The 17,450-nt window shown below is 41.2% G+C and overlaps 1 protein-coding gene across 1 annotated transcript in view; it reads right to left on the reverse strand.

The window, feature by feature from the left end:
- LOC122564810 overlaps positions 1-11,239 on the reverse strand; it is a 45,157-nt gene extending 33,918 nt beyond the window's left edge. Inside the window, exon 1 of the mRNA XM_043720091.1 lies at positions 11,138-11,239. The gene's annotated coding sequence lies outside the window, so the exon portion shown is untranslated. The remainder of the gene's footprint in view (positions 1-11,137) is intronic.
- Positions 11,240-17,450: the final 6,211 nt, after the last annotated feature.

Raw genomic sequence — 17,450 nt, forward strand, 5'->3', positions numbered from 1 at the left:
CCAGAGCACCCAGAGGAAACCCACACAGACATGGGGGAGAGTGTGCAAACTCCACACAGACAGTTGCCTGAGGCTTGGATCAAACCCGGGTCCCTGGCACTGTGAGGCAGCAGTGCTAACCACTGAGCCACCATGCCTTGCAACGAACTTCATCAGACATTTTGAATTGTAGAGGTCCTCTGTCAAACTCAACTGCTGACCAATGAGAAGGCAAGCTCAAGAAAAAAAACCAAACCCAAGGCGTGCAGGAAATCTGAAGTAAAATTTGGAAGTGAAGTGCTCAGCAGGTCAGGCAGCGTCCATTCAAAGAAATGCAGAAAATGGTCTGGCTTTTATGGGAGTGTTGGAGAGCCAGCAAATGACCTCTGTTACCTCTTCTAGGAAGGCCAATCAGTATTGAGTTCCACTTGAGTGGATACCGTGGACCTTTCTTGGGATCAAGTACCTCACGATTGGAACTCCTGTTTATCGAGGACTGCTGACCAATCAGAGTAAAACGTGCCATTGTGGGGAGTTATGGAAAAAAGGCAAGAAACTGAAGTGAAGTTGAGGATTCTCAGATCAGCCGTGATCTTATTGAATGGTGGAGCAGGCTCAATGTGCTGAAAGGCCTACTTATGCTCCTACATCTCATGGATTTATAAACACTACTGAACTGAGCTGTCAGATTAGCAGAGCCAATCTAAGACTAGCATGCAAAGTGTTCTGGTCACACTGCATCTTGAGTGCTGCATTTTGTTCTGGTTGTTGTGAATTCAGCCCAGGCCTGGAATTGATGTAAAGGATTTTCCTGAGACTAATCCCTGACCTCCAGAGGACTGAATTATGAGAGAACGTTGAACAAATTCATGTTTTTCACCTCAATAGGGTCAAAGCAAAGAACAGTCAGCCAATCTGTACACTAGCTCAGTCTATACTGGATATTTATCCATGAGCAATAACTTCTTCAGCTGTTCTTTTTTAATTATACATTAGTGAATCAAAATTTTAAATTAAGATTATTTTGCCCTGCAAATATATCATCACAGGTGTTTCTGCCTAACCCTGCCACTACCTTCCACAATACCGGTCGGAAACATGCCATCAAAATCTTATTTTCTCTTCCCATTTTTTTCTCCTATATTTTTCCTTACAGATTCTCACTCTAGAAATGCAGAATATGTCCTCAATTCTTTGCAGAAATGCATGGCTAACTTACAACCTTCTCATTTTCGTCAGCTATGTTGACAGGTTTGAATTATATTATTCCAGTAATTTCTGCTCCCTCTTAATCTCTCCATTTTGCCTCTGTGACTGACTCCTTGGCCCTCATTATATCCACCTCAATAATATCTGCTTTGGCAGAAGGGGCATTCCCTACAATGGAGTGGGGTACTCACAGTAAACTCAAACTGTCTAACCCCTGACAAAGTAGGATTTGCAGATACAACGGGAAGATATCTTATACACAAAATCCTTCCTTTCATATAAAATATCAATTCATTCATTTCGTTGCTCCATTTTATGTAGAAAATATTATTTTGACTTGAGTTAGTAAGTTTGCAAATGACACCAAAATTGGAGGTGTAGTGGATAGCGAAGAGAGTTACCTCAGATTACAACAGGATCTGGACCAGATAGGCCAATGGGTTGAGAAGTGGCAGATGGAGTTTAATTCAGGTAAATGCAAGGTGCTGCATTTTGGGAAAGCAAATCTTAGCAGGACATATACACTTAATGGTAAGGTCCTTGGGAGCATTGCTGGTTCATAGCTCCTTGAAAGTGGAGTCGCAGGTAGATAGGATAGTGAAGAAGGTGTTTGGTATGCTTTCCTTTATTGGTCAGAGAATTGAGTACAGGACATTGGTTAGGCCACTGTTGGAATATTGCATGCAATTCTGGTCATCTTCCTATCGGAAAGATGTTTTGAAACTTGAAAGGGTTCAGAAAAGATTTACAAGGATGTTGCCAGGGTTGGAGGAGGGTGGTACGTGTACGGAATGAGCTGCCAGAGTAAGTGGTGAAGTCTGGTACAATTGCAACATTTAAGAGGCATTTGGATGGATATATGAATAGGAAGGGTTTGGAGGGATATGGGCCGGGTGCTGGTAGGTGGGACTAGATTGGGTTGAGATATCTGGTCGGCATGGACAGGTTGGACCGAAGGGTCTGTTTCCATGCTGTACATCTCTATGACTCTATGACTTAAAATTCGATTGCTGTTCCAGTCAATATTGTAAATCCATAAAGTTTTTATTTGGCTTTTACATTTACTGTTGCCTGATTACATACTTGGGCTGTTGTCAGGCTGTGGGTTGGAAGCAGAGGCCACATGGGAAGAGTTTTATTCAGGCTATAGCACTGATTAATATTTAATCCAGAAATGATACAGGAAGTGCATAGTATTCTGAGAAATGTGATTCATTGCTTACATTCTTTTTTTTTTCCCACTGTGCTTGGTTCAATGAATAAACCATATTAAAAGAATGATGTGGAGACGCCAGTGTTAGACTGGGGTGGACAAAGTTAAAAATCACACAACACCAGGTTATAGTCCAACAGGTTTAATTGGAAGCACTAGCTTTCGGAGCGCTGCTCCTTCATCAGGTGGTTGTTCACCAGATTCCAAATAAACCTGTTGAGTGTAACCTGGTGTTGTGTGATTTTTAACATATTAAACAAAGTAGAAAATGAGCAATATAACCTATTTGTGAGTAGCCCTGAAACAGAACATCTAATCTTTCCTGTCTGCATTATTGTCTGAATTCCTTCACAGCAATTGCATGTGTAGCAGTACAATTAACTCCAAGAGATTATAGATTGGACTCTTTGTTTGATATACTGCATCGTACACTACCTGAATTAAAATTGCAACACCGATTACCAACAACACCGGATAAGTTTTTAGTCACAATATTTCTGATCTATATTGTTAGACCAGGTGTATTGAGAAAATAATACAGAAGTTCTCTTCATTCCACTGAATATTGATTCCATGTACAATAACCAACTTCAGATAAATTCTTTGTGATGTTAATGACAAAGTCTACTTGTTAGTACTGTAGTACTATGAGAACACCAGCTGGGGGTGCTAAAGATTGAAGACAGTGTCTTCCTGCATGTTAAATATTTGGTGGTTTATATATGTACCTTCATGTTAGACATAAAAAACAGCAGGCTATCTAGCAGTCTAAAATGACTTGGATCTAATGGCTGTGTAACACTAACATGTCCTGCTGAGAATGATGATAGTCAAGGAGCAAACTCCATGATCACTGCCTCACTCTCAAGCATGATGGTGCTCATCAGGAGAATGAGAAACAAGGCTGAAACATTATCCAATATCATAGAATCCCTACAGTGTGGAAACTGGCCCATCGACCCAACAAGTCCACACCAACCCTCTGAAGAGTAACCCACACAGACGGATTCCCCTACCCTATTACTCTACATTTAACCCCCGACTAATGCACCCAACCCACGCATCCCTGAACACTATGGACAATTTCGCATGGTCAATTCACCTAACCTGCACATCTTTGGATTGTGGGAGGAAACAAGAGTACCCGGAGGAAACCCACACAGACACGGGGAGAATGTGCAAACTCCACACAGACAGTTGCCCAAGGCTGGAATCAAACACAGGTCCCTGGTATTGTGAGGCAGCAGTGCTAACCACTGAGCCACTATCATCACAGCCATTCATTATGACCAGAGCTGACCATCCAACTCAATAACCGGTTCCCACTTAAACCCCCATATCTTTGATCCCTTTAACCACAAATATTTTATCTAACTCATTCTTGAAATTAATATGCTGTACTAAACCTGAATCTGACTAACAAAAAAGGATTAATTACTTCCTTCATACTGAAGGCACTCCTAGGTAGTAGTGTTCATAATGTGTTTGAATTTTACATACAAGGGAGGGAAGAATGAGTCTCAAATGAATATTTGAAACTTTAGTAAGGGTGATTATGAAGGGATGAAAGTAGAACTAACAAAAGTGAAATGGTTATGGGATAGGTCAACAGAGACAAAGCAGCAGATATAGAGGTAGCCAGAAACTTGTAGGCAGCAGAATCCCAACTACTTAGATGCTGTCTTGTAGTTTTTGTGTTCAGTTGTCCAGTGCCCCTGACAAACCTGCCTGCTGCCCTTGTGTCAGCTTGTGCATTTGTATGAAGTTGTTTGTTGTCAACATCAGGGGTTCCTCTCCAGTCTGGGTCTGAGCAGGTGCCTGGTCTCTGGGAATCCTCTGAGTGCCAGTGACCTGGGGTATCTCTTCCTTGTCCAGCTGCAGAGATGCGGCAGTGAAATGCTCATTGACTGTGTTCCCAACTGTAGTCTAGAGAACGTACTGACTGACTGAGGTGATAGCATCTGAGCTGGTGGGTGGGTCGGATACAGGAGACAGCTTTACTGCTGCTTCTTCTGAGACAACTATGCTGTCTGTCTCAGAGATGGAGGAGAGTTGTCTTGTAGGGCAGCCACCATGAACATCCCACTCGTACCTGAAGGAGATGAAAGAGAGAATGTTGCAACTGAGAGGTAGAAGTTGTGGCAGGTTTATATTAAATGAACGTTGAGGTAATGATTTGGTTGATATGGAGGCATTGCATTCCCACAGGTGCCAGTGTTTGCAGGCCAATGATAAGGTACTGTTCTTGTATAGAGTGACATTCTCGGTCCACATTGGCAGGGTCTGGTGCCAGGGTCTCTTCCAGTGGCCCACTTAGAAGAGGACAGCCATCCTCTGCACCACCTTGTCCACCAGACCTGATGGCAAACCTGGACATCATTCTCTTTTGGAAGAATAATAGCACTTAAATGGGGATGTAATGGCCCTTTAAAAATGGCTATGACACCAGGAATGACAGTATATCCTGGAATAACTGAACAGTGATCAGTATTGCCATCTACATGAAGTGTGAAAATCAGGCTGGCATTAGACAAGAATTGACATAGCTACAGATAATAAGGCAGGTTTAGGGAAATCATATCAGAAACTCATTAGGGCTCATGAGACAAAACTCAGTGATAATGCTATTTGCCAAAATATTGTAAGATGCAGCCCATAGACAGACACAAAGAAGGTGGTGACGTGAAGGTGAAATGTGCCTTTAAAGAGGGATTTGTTCTTGAAGAGGGGTGTTGTAAACCTTTTGCTGAAGTGTCTGCTCTGTAGAAAGGAGAGTAAATAGCTTTGGGTTATTATCTAAAAAGTGGACAAAAGAAGCATCAGTGCATGGAGTCAGGCTCACACTGATCCAGGGTTTTAGTTTTTGCTTTCATTCGTTGAAATTGGGGTATGTGGAGTTGAAGCTGCCAGATGCAGCTCACTCTCTGCTGCTGCAAAAAGCTTGTGTTCTCACAATGCTGCTAGATTCATTCTGTCAGTGTTCCTTTTCCGGGACTGGAGGAGATAGCAAGTGAGGGAAATCTGTTTTGCTGAATTTGTCCTTGCCATGGGTGTGTTTATGGAATGCTGCTATATTGGAACAGTTCATGAGTAGTATTTAAATAAGATATTATTTTGGTAAATACTTTGATAGAGTTAAAATTGTGCTAATTCTTCTTTTGTTTGTATTTTATCTGTTGTCACAAATCTGGTCCTTTTTTCTAAGTTGTTCCTTTTCTCAAGGATACTGTGCCCTTGATTTTTTTCACAGGAGTCGTAAAACAGTCTGGGTTCTGAATTGGGCTGAAATGGTATAGAGATGAAAGGGTTTACTGAGAGGCTTTTTGTTTATACATAAACAGAATAGACTTCAGGCCAAAGCTTTTATGTTTTAGAAGTGACCTATATAATGAAAGGGGAGTGGTCAGTCCTGAAAGCTGAGTTCTTGTTTTAGTCAGATGCAGCAGGGGATGTGTGGAAACAGGCTGCTGAACTCTCCTTCTGCCTTTCTAACTTCAACCTGTAAGCCTCTGTTTCAGTTTTACTCTATGTTAAAGGGGTTCATTTATTGGGACTTTTTGTGTATTTTCAGAACAGCATAATTAAGTCTAGTTTGGATAGACTGAGTTCTGTGGGTATTCTATATTCTGTTCTTTGTGTTTCATTCTGTAATGTTGTGAACACATTTTTGTCTGTTTTGAAACCTGGTGGTCAACCTAGCTAATTTGGGGTAATTTTCACCATATACTTACTGAAACAAACAGCAAAGTTACAGTCTGGGCTGCCTGCTTAAGAATGTTTTGAGTGGTCTGGCCTAGTCCATAACATTGTGGGGTAAGATCAAAGTGTATTTTGCTTAAAATGCTTTACACTTGCTTCTAAATAAAACAGAGGGTCCAGGCTACCTCCTTGATATGTTTTGAGGGGGTTTGGTCTGGTTCATAACAAAAGTTTAAAAATATTATTTTAGAATTTGTTTTCAAAGGTGGAAGAAAAACAAAAGTGATTTTAAACATTGAGTTTTAAAATATAATTTATGAGAATGTGATTTCAAATCATTTGGGATTGATGCCAGAGGGATAGTTGTCAGAGAAGAAGACATCTGCATGGCTATTAAAGACATGAGTTTACAGAACCCTTGTTATGTAATAGTGAGCTGAGTTAGCAGTTTATTTTAGTATCTCAGGGAAAGACATTAACTGAATTAAAATATCAAGTGAATGCACAGAAATTTCTGAAAGGAAACTGATTATAGCCATGACAGCTGAGCAAGAAGCTTTATCACAAAGTTAAGAGTAACACATTCTTCACTAAAGTTTGAATTTCTGTCTGGATACCTGAACTTAAATGGGATTCTCATCTAATCTAATATTATGGATGTCCGGTCCATTTTTTGTAAAAATACATTGTATTACAGGAGACTGCCATTCAGTAACGAGAGTAAAAAAAGAAACTGCAGATGCTGGAATCCAAAGTAGGCAAACAGGAAGCTGAAAGAATGGCTCGCCATTCAGTAACTGATCTCCTCAGTGGACAAATATAAAATACAAACTATGATCTGTCAAGCAAGGCTCCACTCTGGTATTAGATTTATTCAATAATACCAACAGCTTGGAACCATGACAGAGGTAGAAACAGCTACTTCTGTGAAAAGCAGTGGTAAAGACATTTTTCTAATGTCAGGTATCCAGCAGAACTGATTCCTGTTTGAAAGGTGAAGATTTGGGGACCAGGAGTTGTCTCAATTGTCCTTGCTACTAAATGTTTTTTTGGGGCTATTTACAAGACTAACTGGGGCTTTCAAATGACACTGAAGGATTTACTCAGATATTGGTAAAATGTGCAATCTTGTCCTGCAAATATTTCTGAAGAGTTGAGAAAATAATCTGTTTATTAAGTTATTGGTCTCCACAAAGATTGTAAGATTTTGAAGTGTGTAAATTGTAGGTTCTACTTTAACTTAAGGGTTCAGAAAATATTTACAAGGATGTTGCCAGGGTTGGAGGATTTGAGCTATAGGGAGAGGCTGAACAGGCTGGGGCTGTTTTCCCTGGAGCGTTGGAGGCTGAGGGGTGACCTATTTAAGAGGCATTTGGATGGGTATATGAAAAGGAAGGGTTTGGAGGGATATGGCCGGGTGCTGGCAGGTGGGACTGGGTTGGGATATCTGGTCGGCATGGATGGGTTGGACTGAAGGGTCTGTTTCCATGCTGTACATTTCTAAGACTCTATGACTCTAACTTGCAAAGTAGGCTATTATGAAACTAATTCTAAATCACTGAAATATAGGAAAAGTGGCCTATTCAGCTCCTTGAGATTTTTCAACACTGAGTAAGATTGTGATTGATCCATATCTTGATCCTACCTACGCACCTTGGTTTTGTAACTCTTAATATATTTAGCCAACAATATTACATAGTACAAACTATAAAATCATGTAGCTTAGCCTGTGTGATATGACTGTGAAATAATAAATATGTCACAAGCCTTGTACTGTGATGTATCATTACAAATTGTTTTACCCCATGGTAACACATCACTATATTGAAGATGGCAATAAGTCAGTGAGATCTGTTAAGCTGATCAGTATGTTGCTGAACTGCTAGATATTTTTCACTTTCAGAGTAGAGCCATTAATTACTTGAAAATGTGAATTACTAGCTTTGATAAAGCTACAAGGTCACCTCAAGTACTTAACTGTAACCTAACGTTTAAGCTCATCCTCATTTGTGTAAAAACAGAATGTGTAAGTAGTTAATTTTTATGAAGAGTGAAGTAAAGAACAATTCTCTTGCGCAATAACAGATGTCATTCTTAATGGGTCAAGGCTCATTAGATGTAGCCATTGTTTGAACAAAACACTGAATTGACTGTTAGATCAGAATAAGCTTGAGAAGAGTTCTGAAGCTACTGTTCTGCTTTTCACAGGAAATGAAGAGAACTGTGTTGTTCAATAAAGTTATAAATTGTTGTCAGCTTGATTATCCACTATCCAAAATCATAAATCTCTAGCTTTTGAACATCAGGATTACAACTTAAATTTATCCATAAGATGTTTATGTTAATTATTCTCTGTTTAGGTGTGGTGTCCCTCCTCATTAAAAAAAGGGACAATCAGCTCACAATCCCTGTAAATTAACATCCCATCTCCAACCTCCTTTTCCTCCCCAAAATCCCTCAGAATGTTGTCACCTCCCAAATTCATGCTCATCCTTTTCAGAACCGATTGTGTGAATTCCTCTAAAGTGGTATCCACTTATCCCAGCCAAACTCCCACAGTCCAATTTCCGTAAACTTGAAGTCATACAAAAGCTCTGCTACCCAAGGCCTTACTCACACTCAGTCCCTTCCATCCATCACCCTTGTTTGCTCCAACATTACTTAGCTCCAAGTCAAGCAACACTTTTGTTTTAAAATGAAAATCCTTGTTTTCACATCAGGTATGGACTCACCCCGCCCTATCTCAATTTCCGCCAGCTGCAAAACCTTCCTCAATCAAATTCTCATTTCTTGAATTTGCATGATTTAATTGCTTGATTATTAGTGTAAATGCCTTTCGTTGCCATGGCTCTAAGGTCTGAAATACATTCCTGAGACTTTTCCATTGCTTTCTGTTTTGGTCAAGACTCAATAGCACATTATGTGTTTTCTAAAGCTGATAAATGAAGAATGGGAACGTGGAGGATGTAGCAGAGATATACCACTCTAATAGGTCATACCTGATCAGGCAGACTGTAATTAATTTTTCTCTTATCCAACTCCTGGGTTGATTTTCTTCTGCTTTATTGTAAGCTGATTTGCTAATTGCATCGTATTGACAGGTTTTTTTTAGATACCAACAACTTACATTAAAGAGACAAAGACACAATCAAAGTGCAACAGGGAAACAGATCCTTGAATCCAACTCGCCCATGCCACCATACATTCCAATCAGACCTAGTCCCATTTGCCAGCAGTTGGCCCATATTCCTCTAAATCCTTCCTATTCAATTTAAATGTCTTTTAAACCATAACTTCCTCTACCATCTCCTCTAGCAGCTCGTTCCATACAAACACAATTGTCTGCATGAAAATCTTACCCCTCAGGTTCTTTTTAAACATTTCCTCTCTCATCTTAAACCTAAGCCCTCAGACTAATCTTTAGTATTTGTCTCATTCTTGGATATGTCCATCAAGGCACAGGCACCTCAGTACCTCACTCTACCGCAAACCCATGGATAACCTCAAGATGTTGCACTTCTCTAGCTTCCACCTGAAACACATTAAAACAGCCATTTCTAACGAACGAGCCCTATGCATACATACATACACAGGATCTGTTCAGATGAGGAGGAACGCAACGTAGACCTGAAGATGCTGAAGGACACCTTCATAAGAACAGGATACGACGTTCAACTCATTGATCACCAGTTCTGATGTGCCACAGCGAGAAACCATAATGACTCCTCAGGAGACAGACACGGGATGCAACTGACAGGGTACCCTTCATGTCCAGTACTTCCCAGGAGCTGAAAAACTACACCATGTTTTTCGCACCTGCAACACATTATCAATGAGGATAACCACCTCGCCAAGATCTTCCGTAAGCCTCCATTCTCACCTTTAAATAACCATCAAACCTTAAACAGCCCATTGTTCGCAGCAAACTGCCCAGTCTTCAGGACAAAATCAACCACAACACTGTACAACCCTGTCATGGCAACCACTGCAAAACGTGTCAGAGTGTCGACATGGATACCACCATTACACGTGGGGACACCACCCACCATGCACGTGGTATGTACTCATTTGATTTGGCCAGCATTGTCTTTCTCACACGCTGCAGGCAACATTGTCCTGAGGCATGGTACACTGGTGAGACCAAGCAGAGGCTACAACAATGAATGAATGGACAACTTGCAACAATTGCCAGACAGGGAAGATCCCCCCAGTCAGAGAACACTTCAGCAATCAGGGACATTCAGCTTCGGGCCTACAAGGCGGACTTCAGGATACACAACAACTCAGAGTCGCTGAGCACAGGCTGATAGCAAGTTTTGGTACCCAAGGGGCTGGCCTCAACTAGGACCTTGGGTTCATGTCACATGACTGGTGACCCCTCTCACACATACTCTTACCTTACTCACACACTCATGCAGACCGTCTCTCATACACACACTGTCTCTCACACACACACAAACCTCCACACTCACACCCATGTGCACACCCTCTCACAGGCACAGAATCCATCACACTCACACACACACGCATATAAGTCTATAGGGTGAATTTGCATTTGCAAATACTTTCTATTTTGTTCAAAAACCACACAATCTGTACGCATTCAATATTTTTATAATCCATGTGACATTTTGTAAATTCCTACTTTGGAATTAGAACTAGTCTGACTCAAGATTGGAATACGTACAAACTCTAACCTCACACCTTTAATGCATTGTCTGAGCTGAGATGTCACCTTTTTATATAAAACTTTAAGTTGGTGGAGATTCAAGATGGCGGTGAGCCAGCAAGTCTGAGTCTGTAGTCCTCTGCCCAAGACTCGGGCAAAGTGGGGCACCCAACTTCACAACACCCTTTAAATCATTTAAGACAGCTTTTGCCCAGCATAGTTAGTCATTTTACATCAAACTTGGACAGTTTGGTCTTGTTTTTAAAATGACTAATGGCAAAACTTCCCGCAGTTTGCAACAGGCAGGGACCCCTCCTCCACCCCTCCAGCAGCAGAAGAGATGCCCGCGGCCTCCTCCGGGGACTTACCTGCCGAGGCGAGCCTGATCTCTGGGATCCCCAAACTTCAAGAGAAGATTGACGCCTTTATTGAAGAGTCCTGGTCCAGGTGGGAGTCGTTCTCGGTCATGCTGCAGAAGCACGACCGTGAAATTGGACAGTGCGTTGGAGGGGCGGAGCAATGGGCCGCGGCCTCAGAGACTGCTGCCGAGTCAGCCGTGGGTTGGGCCTGGGCTCTCAAGCAGCGAATCCGGACCTTGGAAGAGCACGCTGATGTCCTCAATAATCGAGGTCGTCGAAAAAATATTCGGTTGCTGGGCCTTCCCGAACAGGAAGAGGAAGGCCAGCTTGTAGACTTTCTGAAGGGATAGCTCCCACAAATATTAAAGTTGGAATCGGGACCAGGCTAGGTGCGGGTATAGTGAGCCCACAGGGTTGCTGTATGCAGGCCCGGGTCAGACCAGCATCCCCACCCAGTTCTATTCCAACTCCAATGTTATAGAGAGAAACAAATGCTTCTGGAAGTCTCCAGAGTCCTGGGGAAGGATCGCCGGGCCATGATGCACAAGGGTTCCAAGATAACGTTATTTCAGGACTTCTCTCCAGCCGTGGTCCGCAAGAGGAGGGCATTCAATGAGGCGAAGAAGCATCTAGGAGACCTAAATATTCAATATTCCATGTGTTACCTGGAGCCACGAAGGATCTGTATGTAACTTTGGATCACCGGAAAAAGCTAAAGAATATTTGGACTCTCTTAAATAGACTACGGGACTTAACCCGTATGGATAATGATTTTATTTTGTCTCCCCCCCCACCACCTTGTTTACCCTTTTTTCCTTCTTCATCTCTTTTCCATTATCTTTCCCTGGGGGATGGCTTATTCTTTACTCTCTCTTTGGTTTCTTTTTTACAGGTCGTGCGGCTTATTCGATTAGTGTGGGAAGGGGGTTAGTTTTGTTCTACCTCTCTTTAGAGCAGGGTTTTCTTCTTTTGTCATTTTACTTAGTTACCTAATACTTGCTGGGATTGTAACTTTGCAGTTTTATATATTTAGATTTTGTATTATGCTTGCTAAACACACCTAGGTGTTGGTGTGGGGGTGGGGTCACTTTGGTTTTATAGAATACTTGAATTTGTCTACTCCATTCTAAAACATCTGGGCCGAGGGCAGGGCCCTAGTTAGGAGGGGTTATGGTGGGGTTATTGACAGATAGTCACGCCCCCTGGGAGAAAGGGGGAAAATCTCCTTTCAAATGTGTTTTGCACTTTTTTTTCACTTAGAAATAGTTTTTAATTGTGTTCGTGTAATTGTTTTAAAGAATTTTTGCATTTGTGCATTTTCTATGGTCTTTATTCTAGTATTTTGGGTGGGGTTCTTCCTCCTGGGGGGGGGGTCTCAGGCTTGCCTGGAGGTGGTGCACCTGGAATGTCAAGGGGAGTAATTCACCAATCAACAGGAAAAAGATATTATCAAGTCTCAAAAGAGAAAGGGTTGACATAGCTCTCTTACAGGAGACACATCTACTTGACAAAGAGCACTTAAAGCTACAACAGGGTGGATTTGACCGGGCTTTTTTCTCATCTTTCAGGTCAAAAATTAGGGGAGTAGTCATTCTCATTCGGAAGAATCTTCCTTTCCAAATGTTAAGACAGATAAAAGATGAGTCTGGATGGTATATACTATACTGATCAAAGCCCTAATATGTGGAAAGGAATATGGAATTTTGAATCTTTATTGCCCGCCGGCACATGCCTTTACATTTGTAACTGAAGCAATCTCTAAGTTGATGGCTTTTGGGGTTCACCATACAATTATAGGAGGAGATTGTTACTGTATTATGGACCCAGAGACAGGTAGGATATCTAAGAGCACTATGGGTATATCACTTAGGTCTAGACAACTGGCGGATCTGAATAATGAGCCTGGGCTAGTAGATGTGTGGAGGTGTCTTCATCCCCAGGGTAGAAACTTTACTTTCTACTCTAACACACACAAGTGCCATACCAGAATTGATATGTTTTTTGCCTCCTTGACTCTTTTGAATTCCATATTGTCTTGTAAAATAGGTAATATAGCTATTTTTGGTCATGCCGCAGTATATATGGAAGTCAAGACTAGGGACGATGGGATAGGCCTCGACATTGGTGTATGGATTCTTTCTTATTGAAGGATAGCAAATTTATAAAATATTTTTCTCAGGAATTCAAACCGTGTTTGGAAATTAATTCAGGTACGGCCAGTAACCCGTTGATGATGTGGGAGACCATTAAGGCTTATGCGCGAGGTTGGGTCATCTCATATTCTGCGACCCAGAAAAGACAAAAGGGAGAATAACAGCGTCTACTTGAGGCTCACTTGAAGGCAGCTGAGACAGCGTATATTGATAGGCCCTCTACTACTAATCTACAAAGGATCACAGCCCTTAGGGCAGCCTTGAATGCTGCACTTACCCAAACAGCAAAGAGGGAAATATTATTCACAAAGCAGAGATTATATGAATATGGCGACAAGCCTGGCAGATACCTAACATATCTTGCTAGGAAAAAAAAGGCTCCTCAAGCTATTACGTCCATTAGGGAAAGTGCTGGTACTCTGACTTGTGATCGTAAAAAGATCAACACAGCCTTTAGAAAGTTCTATTTTGAACTGTATAAATCGCAGGATTGTGAGGATAGAATGGAGAAGTTGGCGTCCTTCTTTAAAAACTTGGCCTTTCCGGGCTTAACCTCGGAGCAGGTATTGATCTTGAATGCCTCCCTGACAACCCAGGAAATACTCAACACAATTAGACAGCTCCAGATTGGCAAAACGCCTGGACCAGACGGATTCCAGGTTGAGTTTTATAAAGAATTTATAGGGGAACTGGCTGGGCCACTTGTAAATATGTATAATTACTCACATAAAGTCAGGGCTGCCTCCCGCCTTCGTCAAGAGAAGCAAATATCTCTCTCATTCTGAAAAATGTAAATGCCCCAGAAGATTGCTCATCATATAGATCAATATCCTTGCTAAATGTCGATTTTAAAATTCTTTCTAAAATGTTAGCATTAAGATTGGAGAGGATCTTATCATGCATCATAAAAGAGGACCAGACGAGGTTTATTAAGGGCAGCAGATCAACTAATAATATTAGAAAGGTCTTAAACATGATACAAGCCTGTCAACGGGGAAGAATACCAGGGTTAGTTGTCTCCTTGGACGCAGAGAAGGCATTTTATCGGGCAGAATAGTCATATCTTTTTTATACACTGGAAAGGTTCGGTGTCGGAGAGGTATTTTCTAATGGATCTTAGCATTGTACAATGACCCCAAAGCAGCTGTGATCACCAATGGTTTAGGTTCGGATAGCTTCAGTGTTGGTAGAGGCTGTCGTCAGGAATGTCCTCTTTCACCATTATTATTTATGCTAGTAATCGAACCACTAGCGGAAGCTATACGAACTGACCCTAACATAGCGGCTCAGAGGGTTGGTTCGGGTAAACATAAAATTACTCTCTATGCAGATTATGTCTTCCTTTTCTTAAGTGATCCTTTGATATCCGTGACCCGTTTAATTCAAGTAGTACAATCTCAGGTTATAAAATCAATTTTATGAAATCGGAAGATATACCATTGGGTGGTCTCGCCAGTGTATCCAACTTACTGGACAGATCTTGCTTTCCCTTTTGATGGTCACTGGAGGGTTTTCTATATTTAGGTATTTTTATTACCCCAATATTTGGTCAGCTGTACAAAGCCAATTTTGTGCACCTATTAGAGAAAATAAGGGAGGACCTTCAACGCTGGGGAGATCTCCCAATATCCTGGTTAGGCAGAGTAACTCTAGTCAAAAGGAATATTCTACCTCGTCTTCTATATCTTATGAGAATGCTCCCTCTGATGTTGCCGAGACTGGCGTTGTGTAAACTACACAGCTGGCTTGGTTCCTTTATCTGGAATCATAGACGGCTCCTCATCAGATTAGAAAAGCTGCAGCTTCCACAGGCAAGGGGAGGACTGGACTTCCCAGATTTTAGGAGGTATCAGTTGAGCTCTTTATTATCTTATGTATCTGATTGGGTCTCTTGTGACCCACAGTCAATTTGGTTAGACATTGAGACCTCCCAAGCAGTGTCCCCTCATCAATCTTTTATTTATGGATAAGATGAGAGCTATTATGGACTATTGCAAAAACTCTATTGTTTTAAATACAATTAAAGCCTGGAGGATAATGCAACAAGATGAGGGTAACCTGCAAAAAACCTCCCCTTATACTCCTATAGTGAGTGGGAGCACCGGGATTTCAGCCAGGGCTGACAGACTCTATATTTAAAACTTGGAAGTCCAGAGGTATCTCTTGTTTGGGGGAACCTGTTCGATGGGGAGGTTATGATGTCTTTTGAGCAGCTGCTCCAGAAGTTTGGACTGCCTAACAGGACCTTTTTCGGTATTTCCAAATAAGAGATTATATACAAAAGAAGACCACACTGATAGGCAACCCCTACAAATCGGATAGGGAAAGAAGAGAGCTATGGGCGATGAGGCCGCCCTTGGCCAGTACTCTTTATCACTCATTATGTAATGAGGTATTGAAAGACATGGAACGAATATTTAAAACTTGGAACCAAGAATTGGGGTTAGAAATCTCTTTAGAAATGTGGGAGGACATCCCCAATGTGTCCTAAATGCAAAATAGAAGTTGGCACTCTCACACATTGCCATGGATATGCCATAGGATCCGTAGGTATTGGGACAGAGTAGCGAATGCCTTGACAGAGATCTTGGGTACAGAGATTAGATTGGATCCAGCATCTCTACTTTTCAGATTTTCCCTCCCTGGATGTGTACGGGAGGAAACTATTTTCCATTCTCTTTATGCAAGGAAAAATACTTTAGTGAATTGGGCAGCTGAAGACTCTCCAGGACTTTCAAACTGGCACAGGTTAGTCATGGAATATATGCCCCTTGACTTCCTCACAAATATGATGCACCAAAAACCTGAATTATTCTATAAAATATGGCAGCCCTTTTTGAACCATAGCGACACAGACATTTCGCCCATTATTGTCCAGGGCTTTTGTCTGGCTGTGGTAATGGTTCTGGCTGGTCCAGGAACCCCCAGGAGGAGGAATCCTGTATTAATACGGGTTTCATTATGACTTGATGCAAATCAATTTTGACCATGTTCTTAGTTATTTAATTATTCTGTTACTTATCACTAGTAATGTATGATATCGTATTTTATGTTTTGGTTGTTTGTTGGATAGATCAGTAGTTAGTCAGGTTTTTCTCTTTTTCTTGTTTCGGTTATTATTTATTTAATTTTATATGGGTGTTTATACTTGTTTGTATTACTTTTGTAATTTTGTCAACAAAATCTTTAAAAATAACCTTTTTTCAATAAAAATACCTATAAAAAAACCTTGTTTTTTTACTTGAAAGTAGTTCTGGGATTTACATCTTAATGAATTGAAACCTGCAACCCATTCTAAAAGATGAAAGACTTAACAATAATCCAAGTTTGTTCAATATACTAGATCAGTGTATGACCTTTTGTAAAAATTATGTCCCATGATCCTACTCCACTATCTACCCGATGAAGGGACAGTGCTCCAAATAAACCGTTGGACTATGACCTGGTGTACGATTTTTAACTATGTCGAGAGTGTGGTGCTGGAAAAGCACAGCAGGTCAGGCAGCATCCAAGGAGCAGGAGAATCGACATTTCAGGCATAAGCCCCTCATCAGGAAACTGGAGATTCTTGAAGGGCTTATGCCTGAAACATCAATTCTCCTGCTCCTTGGATGCTGCCTGATCTGCTGTGCTTTTCCAGCACTCTCGACTCTGATCTCCAGCATCTGCAATCCTCACTTTCTTCTAATTGATTTTTTAACTATGCCCTCTAATTTTAGAATTCCCCCCATCCTCTGAAAAAAACCTTGGCTATTCACCTTACCCATGCCTCTCACGATTACAACCACCAATAGTTTAAAGAAGTGATTGGGAAGATGCACAAATCCAGACTTGGACGAATATATCTGTCTAACTCTAATGAGGTATGGGTATATTAACATTGAACATTGGCAGGCCAGGCTCCCATATATTATCCACAGTGGGTAAGGAATGAACTCAAGTTTATGGAGGAAGAATTTGGGACATTAGCCAACATGGAATGAGCAAGCATAGATAGGCTATTGGAAAAGAAAATTTCTGAAATAAATTGACCTTTAGTCAGGGGCGGAGGGGTAGGCAAATCTGAAGGGAAAATATTCGTAACAGAAAATGATATGCTGCATTCTCTTTGGAACATTAACCCATGTGCCTGAAACTTTAGTTACACGTCAACTGTTCATTTTTGTTTC

The sequence above is a fragment of the Chiloscyllium plagiosum genome, chromosome 30, assembly GCF_004010195.1.
Source record: "Chiloscyllium plagiosum isolate BGI_BamShark_2017 chromosome 30, ASM401019v2, whole genome shotgun sequence".
NCBI lineage: Eukaryota > Metazoa > Chordata > Chondrichthyes > Orectolobiformes > Hemiscylliidae > Chiloscyllium > Chiloscyllium plagiosum.